Here is a 19,449-nt window from a genome sequence, read left to right on the forward strand (position 1 = left end):
AGAACATTCCTGAAGGCACATTCCACATCGGTCAAAACCCTTCCCATGAACTGCAGTCAGCAGGAAGAAATACTAACTTGAAATCTTCATCAACAGAGCTCAATCCTCAGGTTACCCCATCCTATTTAGTCCTGCACTCCCACAGAGGAATTGCAGGGGCATCTCCATCCCAAATGAGCTCTCATTTCTGACACGGAACCCACTAAAAGCAATAAAAATACATTTACTGCTGTGGTGGGGAATGGGCATGGTGGGATATTGGGCCTACTGCTGCTCAGACAGATCCCATGGCAACAACAGCAGGATGCCAGGAGTTAGAAAAGCCAGACCAGAGCAGGCTGGAGGGTTCATGGAATACCCTGAGTTTGGAGGGACACACAGGGACCATTGATCCAACTCCTGATCCCACCAATCCCCCCCTGGGCATCCCTGGAATGCTGTCCAAGCTCTCCTGGAGCTCTGGCAGCCTCAGGGCTGTGCCCATTCCCATGGGGGGCCTGGGCAGTGCCCAGCACCCTCTGGGGGAAGAACCTTGCCCTGAAATCCAACCTAAACCTGCCCTGGCACAGCTCCAGGCATTTCCTGGGTGCCGTCCCTGTCCCAGAGAGCAGGGATGGGAGCTGCCCTGGGGAGGAGTTTCAGACCATGATCAGCTCTGCCCTCAGGCTCCAGCTGAACATGCAAAGCAACCTCAGCCCTCCCAGAACCAGCTAGGCCAGGTCTTCACCTCAATCATATCAAAAGCACAAGCTAAGGCAGTGGAACAAGGAAAGAAAAAAAAAAACCACACATCCTTGAACCCTTCTCCCCATCATTTCCAGACCAGGTCTTTATCAATGCTCAGTAACTTACAGTGGGGTTCTCCTCTAAAACTACATCTTCTCTTCCCTCTAGTGTGTGTGAGCTTCTAACATCCCCTGGAATTGTCCCAATGGGGAGAAAACTCCCCTCTCCTGTTGGCATTGAGACCTGGCTCCTCAAGCTTCAGCTGAGGTCCTTCAAGCTGCAGTCAAGAACTGATTCCTCTTTACTCTCCACACAGCCCATTTTTAATGTATTGGTTCTGCTTGGCTGGACATTTTCATGAAACCCCCTACTGCAAATTCAAACTCCTGCTCCCAAATGACAGCAATCAGAGATGAAGATCAAAGATCAGATCAGAGATGAAGTCTAAGTAACTTCTCTCTCATGCATATTTTGCCAATTACACTGGATTTCACTTGGGATTTTAACAGCAATCCCTCTCACGAGGTCCTCTGCATATCCTCCCTGTCAGCTCTCACCTTCAGAACTCCCAAAGCAACTTTGTGGCATCACTGAATATCCTCATGGATCCACAGGAAGCCTGTTTTCCAGCATACACTGAACAGCAGAGATCCTGAGGTGCCACTCACTCCAGTGGTGAGCTCAATCCCTCATGAGGATTGATCCCAGGCTTTTAACCTGCATTTCCTACTTTCTAATCCATTATTTTCCCATGGAAGGATTTCTCTGCTAAAGCTCCCCCTAACTTCTTTAAAACGTGCTGGTGAGGATCCGGGGCCAAAAACTCTTGATAGAGAATCCTTCTTCAAAATCCCCACCTGTTGTCTGTTGCCCAAAAAGCCACTTCAGCCCAGAGGATTCACCCAAAGGTGGTGGCTTGAATGGGCACAAATACACCAGATGTGTGTCATCAGAAGAGCTGGACAAGGTGTATCCCTGCGCTCTATAACAACAACAAAATTAGTGCCCTTGAGTCTCTGACAGACCCCCAGATTGCGATTTTTGTACAAAAAAACCTCCCTTTAACCTCTGTCAGAAGTGGTTATTGTTTTCTCAAGAGGTTTGCCAGTAGGCATCACAGAATCTTTTGATTAGGTCTGAGAGACACCCCCCCCCCCCCCCCAATCCAGTTGGAAGCTGACAGGTCTGGAATCCCACAGACACAGAACTGACACTGCACAGGCCATGGACAGGTTGGTGCTTTTGGAAGGGATTGCTTTTGTAAGAAAATCTTTATTAATAGTGACCCCAACAGCCTGAATTAGAAAAAAATGCCATGGAAGAAAACCTACAGCCTTTCAAGGTCTATAAGGCACCTAAAAGAAACTTTAGCTCTAAGGTTTGGGCACCTTTAGAGAGTCTTGTATGTGTTCATAAGATATAAATCCATAAAATCTTATGGATTTATCCAATCCATAAGATTGGAAAAATCCAATTTACATTTTTCTGGCAAAATACCAAATAAACCAAAGGCCACCAGGTTTCCCTCTCCTTATCATACAGATAAATCACAAGCATCAGGATTATATTATTGAACTAATTAATAAACATGTTAACATTATTATTAAACTTATTAATATTGTTTTATGTTGTCTTTCTGGTTACAGCACACCACAAAAGCTTTTATGTTCTGCATAATGAACACTGACAAAGGAAATTTCTTCATGCAAGCCTGTCACAAAGAGCACCAAAACCTGCAGTGGATGCACAGCCAGTGTATTCCAGAATATATTTTTTGTGCTAAATAGTACTACTGTTATGTTTCAAAAAAAAAAAAGGAAAAAAAACCCAACAGTTAAACCTTCCTTTCTAAAGCAAGAGTATGATTGCAAGGTAACAGCAACAATTGCTCTTGACAATTTAGATATCATACAGGAGACTGTGAGGCTCCCAGAGCTATTGGCCTGTAATCACTTTTCCTGCATTCTGACACATGAAATCTACTATTTAACCACCACAGCTGCTTAAATAAAAGCAGGATTTTGAGTATTCTGTCTTGCTACTGATTATTTCAAGTATGCAAAGGCAAAGAGTGTCAAACCAGTTTGTTCACCATGGATTTTTTCAGCTCAGAAAGATCTCATTTCCTGAGGAAACCAAGAACCACCTATGGACTTGAACTAAAAATGGAAGGACTGAGTTATTAGGAGTCAGTGAAAAACTGACCCTTCCAGACTAGATAGCAGCTGATCATTTTCGGCTGTCTCAAAGAGAAAGCAATCCTCAAAGTGTCTGAGGGATGGAATCCCTCTCAGGTTTTGTAACACCACTTTATCTGGTTACACCTGACTCACTGTGTGACAGAGCAACTTTCCTGAAGGGAAGGTTAAAGCAGGTTATCCTGCCTGACCATGGACAGGGATGGAGGGACAGGACATGGGAATGGCTTCCCACTGCCAGAGAGGGCAGGGATGGATGGGATATTGGGAAGGAATTGTTCCCGGGGAGGGTGGGCAGGCCCTGGCACAGGGTGCCCAGAGCAGTTTCCAGATCCCTGGAGGTGTCCAAGGCCAGGCTTGGAGCAGCCTGGGGCAGTGGAAGGTGTCCCTGCCCATGGCAGGAGTGAGATGTCCTTCAAGGTCCCTTCCAATCCATTCCATGATTCAATGAAAAGAAAAATGACCAAAAAAATATTCCCATGCACTGCAGTGAGTTCAGGAATGTCCTCTTTCCAAATGGAGCCCATGAGATGTGATTTACTACTGCCACACTTTGCTGCTCCCCTGACTTTGGGCACTGAGCACCTGCTCCCTCCCCAACCTTCCCTCCCCTGAACCACACTTTTATTGCATTCATGTATTGTCCAAGACAGCCATAACTGGAGTTCACTAAATAAATTTGCTTGAGAAATTTATACAGGGTTTGAAAGTTTAATGCAACTGCCAAAAGATTTTGGAGTGCTGGGAGAATTAATCTTACTACTCATTACATTTATTGATTCCAATCAAGCTTCCAGACATCAGCATAGGTGCCACTGCTAAGAAATAAAAAGTTTCCAGGAAATCTCCATGTAAATCTAAAGTGACTGCCAGCTTTGGGGAAGGGAGAAAAGCTAAGGAAGAGGTGTGTAATCCACATGCCAGTAAATGCTCATAGGTTATCAGCCACCACTTGAGGAGCTTTCTCCAACACTGCTTTTATAACCTGCTCAAGATGAGACTTCAGCCCTTGAGCCTGCAAAAGGGCCAATATTCATAACAGCGTTTTCTCTTTCAACACCCTGTGAATTCAATTAGGGATGAAAAGCAAAAAGGCACTTCCACACATAAAGGTTGGGTTATTTTTCTTTTCTTTTTTAATTAGAAGCTGAATGTAGTTGAAGGTAGGAGCTGAGCAGCCATGCAATCATTCTACACTAAATAAATACAAAGAATAGCTTTGCTGCTACGTCTGCCCTCCAGAAGAAGTGGAGGCTTTTCATTTGAGGATGGAAGAAAACAACAACTTAAGCGTTTTGGAAATAATTTACCACATTTGCCTGAGTTAACCTGAGAGAAAGAGCACTTGTGAAGGGATGAAAAATAATGGCACAAGTCTTTTGTTTTCTACAGCTCCTACTCCAATCCTCCCTAGGACTGGAGAGCAAATCACAGCTAATGCTGAGGGAACACCACAGTCCAGCCAGCATTTCAAAGAGTTTGGTTGAGTACAGCACAAGATAAACATTTTATTTACACGATTGAAAACTGATTTTAGCATAATTGCTTTTCACCTTTTTTTTAATATGTGTGTGGTATTGTATGGGAGGTATCTACAGAAGTAATGTAAACTTCTGTGTAACTTACAAGTACAGTCAGTAATCTCAAAATCTCAATCTCAAAATTATAGCTCAAAAAGAAATCTCAAAATTATCAAAATCTCAAATTAACAAAACCAAAACCACTACAGTGTGGTATAGATTACAGAAGGCTACACTGGAAAACACCTGGGAAAAGAATTATTCCAAAAGATCGCTGCAGCTCTGAGTTTCTGAGGTATCATTTTTCCTTGTAGCGGTTGCAATAAATAAGAGCAGTACTGAAAACAGCCCATGTGAAAGACCTTTCTGGATCACCTGTGAGCTAACAATTCCTTCAATTAGTTAGCATGTCTCACTAAAATAGAATAAATATTTTAAAAGTTTCCTATTTTTGAGCATTTTTCTTTCCATTTAAATTTATAAGAGAACAACACCTGCAATGTTAAATAGAAAAATTACAAGAGCTTGACAGAATTCCCTGATGTTTGCCAATTTGCACAAATATGACCTAGACGTAGTTTAATCCTTGTTAGGCCTTACAAAATTAAATAAAATGTAAATTATAAATAATCATCAGCCTGTTCCATTTGAATTTTCTGGTTTTTCTCTGTCATCATTTGACTTTGAAAATGAGGGTGATTTTGGGATATGTTCTTAAACAGAAACATAAAAAGCAGTTTAAAACTTCCTGTCTAGGTTGATTGTAAACCTGTCGTCTCCACAAAAATACAGGAATTTTCTGCCTAGATAACACCTAACCTAGCACAGGAACCTACCAAGCAACAGGATCAACCTGTGGAATTTTGTGTGCAAGTTTCCATTAGTTGATGATGCTGGGAAGGATTTGCTACTCCACTCTTGCCACAAAGGAGAGTTTATTGCTGACTACCCCTTGTAACTGAAAGCACAGGTAGAACCCTAAAAACCCCACAGCAATTTTATTCTCTGTTTACTCAACCAAGAGGGAGTATCAGCTAGGAGAGAATGTGCTAAAACATAACATATAATATTAAAAGACAACAAAACAAAGAAAAGAAAAACCAGAAAGAAACTATTTCAATGCTGTCTTTTGAATATATTTGGAGATCTCACTGAGAATCACCAGCACAAATGTTAATTAACCAGGCTGGCTGACAAAGGAAACAGATGTGAGTACAGTAATCTTATGCAGTGGAATTAATTACATGAAGTTTTAGGTGATGGCACAAATAAAGGTCAGGTTGTACTGCTGAGATGATCAAGAACACAAACTGCAAATCTATTGCAACATTTAATAACCCCCCATTCCCCGCAGGGCAGGAACCCTTTCAGGCAGCTGTGTGACGAGCAAATACTTAAATGTCACACCTGGAAAATTACCCAACCTGTGCCTCCCACATCAGATGTTTCCCTTTTAAAACCCAACAAGAGCAGCTCTGTTTCTGATGCATGGAAGACAATTCACACACTCTTTCTAATTGCCACTAATTGCCAGCTACAATTTTATCCACAATTTCAGCCCTGAAAAGGATGCTTTCCATCAGCTGCAAACAGATAAGAAAGGGCTGGAAGGGAACATTACTCTCATGTGTTTGGATATTCTCTGCAAACCCTAGTTAAGGAATGTTTTATCCAGCCCCACGTGGCATTTCTTGAATGCTACAGAATTGTGATTTAAAAGCATTAGAGTAATGTGATAAATGATCTCATCTTCAAGCTACTTTTGAAAACTTCATTCTTACTCTCCATTTCCATTCTGTATTTATCTGATTTCAGCGTCCTACAAGGATCTTGCCCTGCTCCTCTCTGTCATTCCAATCTTCCTCCAGTATCCAAGCATTTCATTCAATCTCTGCACCTCTAACCTCTCAGGTAAGAGTCAGCTCCTTAGAAATTTTTATTCCCAGGATATTTGATCACCAGAACCACCATAAAATTAAACATTAGGTAAATTTACTAAACTTAAGCAAATTAACACCTGCCATTCCATGGTTAACTTTAATAAAGATACATATTAGAGACAAATCACAAGGTTGGACAGCAGGAGGAATTTTTCCCTGCAAAGGGTACTCAGGAATTGGAAGGGGGACATTGGTGGAGTGCCCATCCCTGGAGGTGGCCAAAGAAGGGCTGGACGTAGTACTCAGTGCTCTGGGCTGGGGAGAAGGTTGGGAGTGGGCACAGCTGGGACTCCATGGGCTGGCAGGGATTTTCCAGCCTCAGGGATCCTGGGATTGTTTCATTTGTTATTTAAAAAGTGTATTCCCTGCATCCAACAGTTACCCCAAAAATGAAATTAAAGAAAGCCCCTCACCTTTCAGCCCTGGGTGTGTGTCTTCCAAGGAAAGCTCCAGCTGGCTACGCTGTATTCCTTGTTCTCCTCTGGGCTCTTTCCTTCCACAGCTTCCCCAGCCTTGCTTGTCAACTGCACCTTATTCCACAGCCATGCAGAAGCACCCAGGGCATCATCCCAGAGCAGCTCACTTGTCCTGCCCCTGTGCTCGCTCAGCAGGCTCCTCCTGGTGCTGCAGGCAGGGAGAAGCCCATGTTCTGTGGGAGAGAAAGCCAGGATAAGAGTGGAGACAGTTCAAAGGCACAACCACATAGGCACAGCTCTCTTCATAGAGAGCAGGCAGGCACAACTTCCCAAATCGCATGGAAGAACCTCAGAGAAACAGAAAACAATTCTTATCTCTATTCTCTGCTCCCGTTGTTTTTGCACATGTGGAATGTGTTATGGAGATTGCTTACCTGAAGGGAGTTCTTAATTGGATTCTGGTGATGGTTGTTTATATTAATTGGCCTGCTGGGTCAAAGCTGTGTCCTGGCTGTCTCGAGACAGCCATGGCTTTTTCTTTAGTATTCTTTGTAGTATAGTATCTCTTCAATTTAATATAGTATAGTGTTAATAAAGCAATTGCTCAGCATTCTGAATCATGGAGTCAGATGCCAATCATTCCCTGCTGGGGGGTCACCTGTTTCTACTATACAGCCAGACCTGGGATGTGACACAGCTGGGACAGAACAGCTGCTGTGCAGAGAATCATCCCAAAGGAAGTGCCTTCCAAAACAGCAGTGGCTCTTAAGATCAAAGAAAGGACTTGGCTCTTCTTCTCCCTCAGCCTCTTTCTAGGTATTTCAGACTGGCAGTAAACAGCTACAAAAATCCCAGAATGGTTTTGGTTCGAACCAATCCCCTAAACCATCCCCAGAATGGCTTAGGTTGGAAGGGACCTTGAAGATCATCCTATTCCAAACCTTTCAGCAGTATTTCCCAGAAAAAGAGTCCTGCTCATTGCTCTGTGCCTCAGATGAGAAGCAAAAGCCCCTAAACTCTTCCACTCTTCATTAAAATTACACCTTAAAACCTTATGTGTCTTCAACAAACACCAAGTGATCTTAAAGAGAGGTTCAAGAGCATTCACCAGAATTTCACCAGAAAACACAACAGGAATGTTTGTTGTCTCTTCTCATCAGAAGAAGGGGGCACTTTAAATAAAGACCATTTTGTGAAGAGGTTCCAAAATACTGAGGAAAATATAAAGTGCAAGGCTTATTTTTCAAATTAAAATACCAGTAAGATATATAAATTGCTTTAAAACATCAGAGAAGCCTGCATTTCTCAACAGTAATAGGTTCTAGGAAAAACTATGTGAAACCCACTGGAATGAGTTTTTAATATCCAGTTAATGGGCAGATGATGATTTGCACCCAGCCCCAGCACCAGCCCAGGGGGCTGCAGCAAGCACAGGAGCCTCGAGATGAGCAGCAGAGCTGGAGCAGCTGCACCAACAAAGGTGGAAGAAGAGAATGATCTGAACCAACAGCTCTCATTGTTTGAAAAAAAATAAATCACTTTTTCTTAATAAAAAACCTAAAAACAATTAAATACTTTTCATAGATAAATATGATAAAATTTGGTCCAAAACGTCTGTGCAATGCCATGGCTGAAAGCCTTGGGAACACAACCTATAGGATGAGTTTGGCTGGGAAGGAAGCAGGGTAGAACAGTGGAGTTCCTTTAACCTGCAGGAAATCATGGCTGGAATAAACCTTCATCTTCTAAATCAGAGCCACAAATACTCTAAAACTGCTATAAACATTCAGGAGTTAATAAATAAGATTACTATTATTCTATTTCTTATTAATTTATTAATAAGAAATCTGATCAAAAAAAAGTTCTTCAATTCTTTGTCATGGGGATGAGTAGAGATGGTTGTGTAAGGAGCTGGTGTTGAGGAACAATAATCCCCTTGGATGTGAAGGAACCTGGAGCCACTGACAGCACACAACATCCCTCAGCCATAGGTCACATGCTTCAGATTATAATACTCATGAAATTGAGCAACACTGCAGGAGAAAGCTAATCCTGCTCCAAAGTAGGAAATGCTCCAGTACAAACCAGAACTTTTCTAAAGCTTCTGAAACAAAGCTACCCACAAAAAGCACATGTAGGAAGTGAAGGTGTTGGAAACACCAGTGTTGGAGTTACGGAGGCAGAATTAATTCACCTCTGATGCACAGATTTACCACGAAACCATCTGGAATCACTCTTTTGCTCCTGCCTTAGACTCAACACCAAAGGGGGAAGAACAAAGGAAATGGTACAGCCAGAACTTCTGAATGCTTGGATTCCTAACTTCCAAAAAGAACCTTTGATTCCAGCCCTTGTACAGAATGTACACACACACAGATGTGGATGCCCCCGGTGGCACAGGCTGTGCAGCTCAAAGAGAAAGATTCCTCCCCAAAACAAAGGCTGGCTCTGCAAGACTCACTTCCTATCACAAATATTCCCTGCTCTCCTCCCTGGTGACAAAGAGAAAGCAGCACCAATTGCACAGGAGCTGCTCTCAGACAAGTGACATTTAGCCCAGCGTTCCTCCCGTTGCTGGCAATCTTCCCCCGCTCCAGTGTGCTCACATTAATAAAGAATTCAGAGGTGAGCAAGAGCTCCTTGGAATATGTCAAGGACTGGGGGAGAAAAAGCAGCACTAGGGAGGAAAATCCATTAGAAAAATGAAAAACAAGATCAAGCCAACCATGAATCTCACACTGCAGGACCACCAAGTTGCCTTATTAAATTGTGTGTAAGGAGAAAAATAAATGAAAGGGGTGAAATTAGGAGAAGCAGAGATCTACGCAGTACTGAAGCACCTGAAAATCTCCAGGAATTCAAATAATATATTAAAAAAGGAGTAATTTAATTTTATTTCCAGCATTTTCTCTATCAAATCTACATGTGAGCATACTTCTCCTCTGTTTTCCAGAGCAGTAAGTGTGTACCTCATGTGTGTGGGAAGAAAGAGAGGCTCTAATATTAAGGCATTTGTTCCAAAAACTTCTCTTCTTCCCTGTTTTCACCTACCAGAGTTCCCTGTCTGATCCATCTTTTCTTCTCCTTCAAGGGTTTGGGCTCAGCAAGAATGTGGTCAAGAAAATCCCAGAAAACTCACCCCAGAACAAGAAATTTGGGCAGGAGATAAAAGGTTAAGGAGCCTGCAAAGTGCAAAGGTTCAAAAGTCTCAACTAAATCCAGAGGTGCAAGCTTAATTAAACCATCAAATTGCTTTATGATTCAGAAGCCGAGTACAGCACGCCCCATCCTCTCCTATTTCCATCAAATACATGTCCTGCACATAAAGGGCTCCAGTTAATTAAAAAGGATTGCTGAAATCATGTAAAGCATCAGAAAAAAAACTCAGAGGTAGGATCATTCATCTTAAAAGGGAGAATAAAAAATTAACAAAATCACTTTGCAGCACTCGAGGGGAAAAAATTGAAGGATGCCCATTTTTAACTTAAAATACTTTGCACTTAAACTTTGCACACTGGGGTTCCCAAATGGGAAATACATGTGCTTTGTACCCCAGTAAATACAGCATAGAATGTTTCATTATGTGCCTGCTCATTAACATTTATGAACATACTAATTAGAGCAATTCTTAACTCTGCTCGTGGTACAAAAGCACTGCATATATTTAAAATTGACTGAAACCACATTAAAACTCTCAAATTTAAGGATGAGAGTTGCCAAGGTTCAAAGAGCAGGGGACCAAAACAACTGGCTAAAAGTGTTCCAAATAAACCAATCCAAAGATCAGAATATTTAAAATGTATTTTAAATATAATATCAGAATATAGAAATATATATATCATTTATATGGAATATTTCATATTTAATATCAGAATATTTTTCCTATACAAAGTTGACTGTATTAATGAAGGTGTTTCCTATGAGAAGACATACAATAATGTGAATAATTTTAAAGTAAAAGGTTAATGGATATAAATTACCAAAACTGGTAGAGACAAATCATCTCATTAAGCCTGGTGACATTCCAGGATTCAGTTGTAACAGAACTGCACCTATCACTACTCCAGTAGCCTCTAATTAATTTGTTTTCTGAGCCATTACCAGCTGTAAGGAGGAAGGAAAGTTTCCCAATGCCAATGAATGAACCTCATTTCGGGGGGAACCCAGGGATGTTTTCAGATCAGGGAAACAGAGCCTTGTGAAGAGATTTCCTGAGATCAGAACAAACTATTTAAACCAACAAACCATTCTTGTCCTGCTCGGAAATGAGATGTGGACATGACCAGGGGCAGACCCTGGTGATGGGATCCAAACCCCAGTAAAGAGTTGCAGCTCCATAGGAAGAAACCCTCTCCAGGAGCACTTCTGTGACTCAGTTCCTACATCTCCTCTTTGTTCTCCTCTCCAAGCCTGTCTTCTGGCAAGAAATCTCCCTCCCAGAGTGCCATCTCATCACTGACACATCTGCTTCAAGCCAAGGCTTTCTTCATCTTAATGTAAAGAGATTCATCAGCAGAAAAAAGCCAAATGATCTAGTTGTCCTCAGAGGTGACCAAACCTCTATGCTGGATTTCTTATTTAACTCATTCCATCTAGAGCAACTCCAGATTCCAGGTTTATGGCCCCCAGGGCAGAAGCCCAGCGGGGAGGCCGGTTGTCCAGGATAGCTCAACGAGGGTCCAGGATCGCCCAGCGGGGGTTCAGGCAGCCCAGGCAGCTATAGTGATTTGCAGCTCAGCTCTTTAGTGATTTCAGCTCTTTCAGCATGCCTGGGGCCGTCACCCTGGGTATAGCCGCAGCAGACGCAGAGAGAGAGGAGCAGCGCTGTATGGGTTCCGCAGGGTTCTTTATTGGGGTCTCCGCGAAGGGTCCAGGGACAGCTCTCCTCTGCCGAACCGGGCAGAGCTAGGGGTTTTTATACCTTATAGGGGGATTGAAAACTGTCCAATAGTAAGGGTCAGGGGAAAAAGTGGCCTATGAGTCTACAGAGAGATAACAGGGTCCGAAGGCGGAAGAGAGGGGCTTCTAAATCCTTAGTCATGCTGACTTTGGTATTTCCTAGCTCAGGCTTCTGTTCTCCAAGGCCTTGCAGGCCTTGTGCCTGCTACAACTCCACTTTCTGTATTTAGAAAAAAGGCGTTCCCTATGGTTCTCTTAAAACAGTGGACAAGGCATGAGAACATAAGTAACACGATGACAATTACAAGAAAAATCCACAACATTCCCTTAACCAAAGATGCAACCCATCCCGTTAATCCCCATTGACCAAAGAGGTCATTGACCCAGTCTGGGGTCTTTTCTACTTTTAAGTCCTTCACAAGTCCCTTCAGTTTCTGGATGTTGGCGTGGATGGATTCCGAGCGTGAAGAGAGATTGAAGCAGCACATCCCTTCGAAGTCCTCGCAGCCGTGTCCGTGGGCAAGCAGCAGGAAGTCAATCGCTGCTCGATTTTGGAGTGATGCGTGTCTTGTGGTTTCTTCTTCCTTTAAGAGATCACTCAGGGCAGCAGAAGTAGCGTTAGCCTGCTTACTGAGCCAGCACCCAAGGTGATTTATGTCCCCCAGGGCCTTAGCTGCAGCAACCCATGGTAGGAATATAGAGACCGCTATCTTTTTAGGTTTGTTCCAATCGTATAATTTGGGATCGCAATTTTCATCAAATGCTGTGTAGGACCTTTTGTGGCGTTTTAACTCGCTCTCTTTTTTCCAATTGTGCAACAGGGTGATATTTGGAGTAAGGGTGGAAAGTTTTCCTAGGGTACAGGGACCTCCCTGGAGTCGTGAGGGGATCCCAGCCCATACTCTGTCACCACAGATGAGAAACGTTCCCTTGGGTAGAACTTTGGGATGGAGAGAGGACACAGAGATCACACGAGCAGTGTAATTACACCAATCGTGAGGGTTGTAGGCTTTGTTAATTGGTGATATGTCTTTTCGGTATGTGTTTTTGTTCAGATCAATTTCAGGCAAATTATTCTTTGGACGTCTAAAGTAAAATTTGACACAGAAGGTGGCCTTAGAGGACCCCAATAGATCCAATTCTTGAGGTTCCTCAAGAGCATTGGGCAGTATTTTTGTCCACTGGTCCCAAGTTTCTACCTGGTGGGGTCTCTTACCTGTGGTGCGGAGAAGCTCTGAATTATAGGCGGGCCAATCATCGGCTACAAAAGGAATTCCTACTAGACATGTGGAAAGTGGGTTATCAACGCTCCCCATGGATAAGCACATGTTATCCTGTTTTAATGTTCTTGCTAAGGTTACCCAGACATTATGGCTCGGCTGTGGGCCGATCCAACCGACGGCACATGGCACGGTGAGGAACATCCAGGCAGCAGTGAGGACAGCGCCAACGGAGATATTTTTCATCTTTGGACAGGAATGGGGCTTCTGATAGGGAATATAAGCAAAACTTGTTATTTTTATGGTAGGAGGGGAGGGTTAGGGTTCCTTTCTTGTTCCTTTCCTCTGTTCCTTCCACCTCCCCCCTTTATTTTTAGTTTTTTACTGGTTTTTTGTTTTTGTTTTTTTTCTATGGTGCTAAGGGTGGGGGAGTGGGTAAAAGGTTAGAGGCTTTTGGTAAGGGTAGATAAAAGGGACAATAGGGTTTTTTAGGGTAAAAAGGGTATTAACATCTAATTCAGAGAACAGTTTGTTTTCAGGCTGTGCCTGGCCTAGGGCTTGATGCCGCAGAATGTTGTTCAGCTTTCTGGTTTGTCTGCTGCTGTGTGATGGGACAGTCGTCTCCTCCACCTGTGGATGTTTGGCGACGTCTTCGTCTCCAGGCCGAGCTGGTCTGGTTTTGAGGAGGTCTTGTGTTTGACTCAGGAGGATTCTTGTCACTGCTTGTGGAAGTGGTATTTGCAGTGCCTAGGTATGGTTTTATGTTTTTCCCTGGGTACCATCTTGGACCAGATGGTAGCAGAACACACGCGTATCCTCTTCCCCACGTGATGAGTTCGAAAGGTCCTGAGACTTTATGTGTTTCTGGGTCCTTCACCAGCACAGGTGGTTTCTCTGTGAGCTTTGCTTGGGTGGTATTTGCAAAGTGGCGAAGTATTGGTGGATCAGGCTCTGATGTTGTACAGTTCAGGAAGTTGATGACATAGAGAGCCTTGCAAAGTCTTTCAACTGGAGAGGTGATTTTTGTTCCTCTCTGTTGCTGATTGAGGACTCTTTTGAGAGTTTGATGTGTCCTTTCCACGATGGATTGTCCTGTGGGGTTTGCAGGTATACCTGTCTTGTGTTGTATTCCCCATTCACTGAAGAACTCTTTTAACTTACGAGAGGTATAGGCAGGTCCATTGTCTGTTTTGATCTCCTTTGGTACTCCCAGGGTTGCAAATGCGAGGAGAAAATGTTTTATGGTGTGCTGCGCAGTTTCTCCTGTATGTGTTGACGCAAATACTGCTCCTGAGAACGTATCAACCGATACATGCACGTACTTTGACCTTCCAAAAGGTGCAAAGTGGGTTACATCTGTCTGCCACAGCTGGCAGCTGTTTAAACCTCGGGGATTGACTCCCGTCCCCATGGATGGTATTTGGTAGTTTTGACAGTTCGGGCATGTGGCAACAATAGCTTTTGCCTGATCTTTTGAAAGCTTGAACATTCTGATAAGGGCAGGCACATTTTGATGAAAAAATGAGTGTGACAACTTTGCCTGGGCAAAGATGTTAGGGACATTAGCAGTCTCTATTGCCATGGCTAAGGTGTCTGCTTTCCTGTTCCCTTCTGCAATGAAACCTGGGAGGTCAGTGTGTGACCTCACATGCATTATATAGTAAGGTTGTTTTCTGTGGGAAATTAAGCGTGTTAATGTGGAAATCAATTGGTATAACTTTGGATTGGAAACCTCTTTGAGAAGAGCATGTTCTGCTCTCATAGCTATGCCAGCAACATAAGCTGAATCTGTGACCAGATTAAAAGGTTCGTCTTTGAATTTCTCAAAGGCTCTGACAACAGCTGCTAACTCCGCAATCTGTGGAGATCCCTCCACTATTTTTATGTCAGATTCCCAATTTTGGGTTTTAGGGTCCCTCCATGTCATTACCGACTTGTGGGATGACCCTGAGCCATCTGTAAAGACGGTTAGAGCTTTGAGAGGTGTCCTACTTTGGACTAATTTTGGAGTCAGATGAAATGTCACGTCACGATTAAAAAGCTTATGTTTTGGGATATGCACTGAAATTTGGCCTGTATAGCTATCTAAGGCATACTGGAGACTCTCATTGGTCTGGAGCAAATGTTCCAGATCCCCAGTGGTCATTGGCAAATATATGCATGTGAACTCACACCCTGCAAGGGAACGGAGGCGAGTTCTAGCCTTTTTTATTAAATGTGCCATAATTTCTTGGAAGGTGGTAATGGTCTTTGTGGGTTGGTTATTTGTAAAGATCCACTCCAGGATTAGTAAAGGGTCTCGAAGTTGAGTGTCCCATTGAAAAATCAGTCCATAGAACCTAGGTGCTTTTCCCAGAATGACGAACTGGAAAGGCAGGCTGGGCTCGAAGCGATGGGCTTTGCGTGAAGACAGGGCTTCTTGGACCTTGGTGATGGCATCTCGGGCCTCTGGTGTTAGAGTGCATGGAGAGTCCAGATTCTCCTTGCCCCGAAGAAGGCTGAACAGTGGAGCGAGGTCCTCTGTTGTAATTCCTAGCAGTGGACGTACCCAGTTGATGGATCCGCACAGACTGTGCAAGTCTCTCAGGGTTTTTGGGTCGTCTCGGATGGCGAGCTGCTGGGGTACGATGGTCCGTTCCCGGATCTGGAGTCCAAGGTAAGTCCATGGGTTGGTGTACTGTATTTTGTCCTCACGGATCTCAAATCCTGCCTTTTCTATGGTTTCAATAGTCCTTTTAACCGCTTTGTCCAAGTACGTTTTTTCTGGTGCACAGACCAGGATATCGTCCATATAGTGATGGATGATCGCACCTGGGAATAGGTTCCGAACAGGAGACAGGATGTGAGCAACATACCACTGGCATATACTTGGACTGCACTTTAGTCCTTGTGGAAGAAAACGCCAATGATATCTTTTGAGTGGAGCCTCTCTGTTAAGAGAGGGAACGGAGAAAGCAAACCGTGGAGCGTCCTGGGGATGCAGCGGGATGCTGAAGAAACAGTCTTTAATATCAATGATAGCAAGTGTCCAGTCTCTAGGCAGCATCGATGGTGAGGGCAGGCCAGGCTGAAGGGGACCCATGTCCTCGATGACCTCGTTGATTTTTCGAAGATCGTGGAGGAGCCTCCACCTGTCCGTTCCAGGCTTTTGTAGTACGAAGACTGGAGAATTCCAAGGGCTGGTGGTCTCTACGATGTGGCCTTTGGCGAGCTGTTCATCCACAAGGGCATGTAGTGCGCGCAGTTTGACTTTAGAGAGGGGCCACTGCTCGATCCAGATCGGGTCATGGCATTTCCAGGTGAGACGAGGAGTGTCTGGCAGTGCGCGCTCCTCAGTGGCCCCAATTAGAAATCCGGACTGGGAATACGTAGGGAGGCTCCCCACTGACATAAAATGTCCCGTCCATACAAGGTGATGGGGGCCCTTACCACAAATGGGCGGATGGTAGCCAACTTGCCTTCAGGCCCTTCGACGAGGATGTTGTTCTTGCTCCGCATGGAAACTGTAGCTCCACCGATCCCTGTGATCAAGCCTGCCACAGGTTGTAGCTCCCAGTGTGCTGGCCATTCAGAGCGGGCGATGATGGTCACGTCTGCACCGGTATCCAGCATCCCTGGTAGGTGGAACTTCTCTCCTCTGCAGGTAAGACCGCACTCGATGACAGGCTTACTCGGTCCCACAACTTGTATCCACATTGCTGTGGGGTTGAGAGGAAGCTGTTCCCTGTGATTCTTAGGGAGTAGAAAGGCCTGTGCAAATGGGGTACCCTTTGGAAGAAAATATGGTAAGTCTGTGCAGTACACCTGGACAAAGATTTCTTGTCCCGGGTGCACTGTTTGTACTTCTGGAACAACAAATATTTCCTTTGGGGTATGGAGAGAATCACCTAGAATTAGGATGTTAGAAGGACCTCCTTTTGGTCCACGTTTGCCTGTGGGAACACGATAAACATTGTCATTTTTAAAGTCAATGGACAGTGCAGTTACCAGCTGACGGCGCGTTCCCTTTGGTATTGCTCCGTGTGTTGGATCCTCCTCATGTGGTCTGGAATCTCCTGGGATGGTGCGTGACTGGGTCTGGGTGGCCTTTGATTTGATGTCCTTGCGTGGGGCCCCACCACGCTCCGATGGAAGTTTCCCGGACGCGGCTGATAGTACTGCTGATTCTGGGGCCTTTGGTAGAAATTGCGAGGGTACCTGGGAGGTGACCTTTCTGGACAGTCCTTTATAAAATGTCCAAAATCTCCGCAGTGGTAGCAGCGGACCTGATCCTTAGAAGCTATTACTGCATATGCACTAGAAACTCCTTCTGCAACACCCTTAGTCACTGCTTGGGCCACTGTGTCTTCAGTGGACAGGTGACGTGTGCAGCTTTCCAGCATTTGCTCTATGGTAGGTTCTTTGTCTATGGGTAAGGCTCTCAGAATTATTTTACATTTTTCATTCGCATTACTCATGGCAAGTTTACACAACAGTTCTTTTCTTGCCTCTGTGCTCTCTATTTGTTTTTCCAGAGCATCCTTAATTCTATCCACAAATTTGATAAAGCTTTCATCTATTCCTTGTTTGATAGTAGAAAAATGGTGGGTAGGGGTAGAATCATCTGGGGTGAGAAATAAAGAGGTTTTTGCTGCTATAGCCACGTCTTGTAATGTTGCCTTAGGTAAAGTATCAGCTTGGTCAGAGGGTTTCTGCAAATCCCCTTCACCAGCCAGCTGTTCGAGTGTAAAATTTGGCTTATCAGCATCTGCAGCATAGTTATCTGATAATGTTTTTAATTGCTTTTTCCAATGCCTTTCCCAAAGCATGTACTCGGCGGGAGAAAGGAGGCACTGGGCAATATTTTTAATATCGTGGGGTACCAGAACATGTGCTGAGAACGTAGCTTCTAGGAAATTTCTAAAAATATGTGAACTTCTACCATGTTCTGTGGCTGTATTTCTTAATTGCACAAGTTCTTTATTTGTAATAGGTTCCCATGTCTTTCTATTAGTGGCACCTCCTTTTTTCCCCTTCTTATATTCTACTGGAAAGGCAGTAATTCTCTGAGCTAATTGCCAGTCCCCTGCCTGTGTGGCTTCCATTTTTATTTTTGCCCAAGGATCAACATATTCTATTTCCAAATCAGAATCGCTGTCACTGCTGTCATCAGATGACGAGAAGTGAGAGCTATCAGGTCGTGCCTTATGTTTCTTATGGCTGGCTGGAGCTGCATTTGGCAGAGGTGCCTGTGGCTGGGCAGGGTATAGGGCAGCACATGGCAGGACGTGGCTACAGCGAGACAGCATTGCCGGAGTGGCCGTGCAATGCGTGATACAGCAGGCACAGGACTGGGGGGCGTGGGGAGGGGGGGCAGAACTGAGGGAAGTCTGGGGGGTCCCGACCGGGGGCTGCGGAGCGTGGGTATGGGGTTGCGCAGCGAGGGTATGGGGGCAGGGGGGGTGCGGGATGGAAGGGGCGGCGGGACTGGAAGAGGGTGCGGCGGGCACGATTCCGGCGGCAGGCAAAAGCGCGGTGGTGGGGGGGGGCGCGGGTACGCAGGCGGGCTGATCCCGTGCCGCAGCAGGGACGGTGCCGGGGGCAGGGAAAGACGCGATGGTAGCGGGGGGGGCGAGGGCGGGGGAGGGAGTGGGGGCGGACGCGGCAGGGACAGGAGGGACGGCAAGGGGGGTGGGGGGGGCCCCAGCAGGGTCGGGGGGAACAGGGGGAGGGGTGGGGTTTGGGTCAGTCCTGGCGGGAACTGGCGCAGATGCTCTCGGAGATAACACAGAGCAAGGAGGCGCGCAGGATGTGGCTCCCGAGGGGAAGGCGGGGGGGAAGAGGGGGTGGGCAGGGGCCGTGGGCGTCCTGGGGTCGCGGGGTTGCGGCGCAGATGGCGGGACCCTAGGACCCAGAGGAATGCTGGATTCCAGGGTGGAGGGGCTGTTATCTCCTCCATTAGCATTTGAAATAGGCGCTTCTGTTAAGTGAGATAAGAACTTTTCGTTTCGTTCGACAGAAGTTAGCCCTGAGGCTACTATCTTTTTGTTAGTTTTTTCTACAGCTTTAGTGATAGCGTGGAACATCGGTAAAAACTGAGTTACAGAAAAGTCTTGGTTAGTTTGAAACTTATATATCGTGGTCCCAATTGTATCCCAAAAGGAGTCTAAGGTAATAGTCTGTGTATTAGTATCTGGGAAGTGGCAGAGAATCCATTTTATAAAACGTTTCAGGTTAGTTTTTGAAAGGTTACCTTTAGAAAAAGAAAAGTTGTTAGAAGATAGGATTTCTAGGATTAGGGAATATAAATCTCTCTCGTTCTGGGATCGTTTACTAAGCTTTGATCCCATTTTTCAGTTCCCGCCAGCAGAAAAAAGAGAAAAAAAAGAAAAAACCCAAAAAAAAGGACCCAAGGAAAAATATTTTTTGCGCGCAAGAGAGGCTGTGTTAAACTTACACTTTTCAGCCTGTTGTGGGTCAAAGTTCTGCTGGGGGTCGTCTGCTCATCAGCCTCCGCGAACACTCGCGTGCCCAGGTGTCGTTGTTGCGGG

General features: G+C 44.8%; 1 protein-coding gene across 1 annotated transcript in view; it reads right to left on the reverse strand.

Moving 5' to 3' along the window:
• PCDH15 (protocadherin related 15) overlaps positions 1-19,449 on the reverse strand; it is a 651,760-nt gene that overhangs the window by 518,614 nt on the left and 113,697 nt on the right. The window contains exon 7 of the mRNA XM_064429942.1: positions 6,798-7,033. The gene's annotated coding sequence lies outside the window, so the exon portion shown is untranslated. The remainder of the gene's footprint in view (positions 1-6,797; positions 7,034-19,449) is intronic.

The sequence above is a fragment of the Passer domesticus genome, chromosome 8, assembly GCF_036417665.1.
Source record: "Passer domesticus isolate bPasDom1 chromosome 8, bPasDom1.hap1, whole genome shotgun sequence".
NCBI classification, from domain to species: Eukaryota; Metazoa; Chordata; class Aves; order Passeriformes; family Passeridae; genus Passer; species Passer domesticus.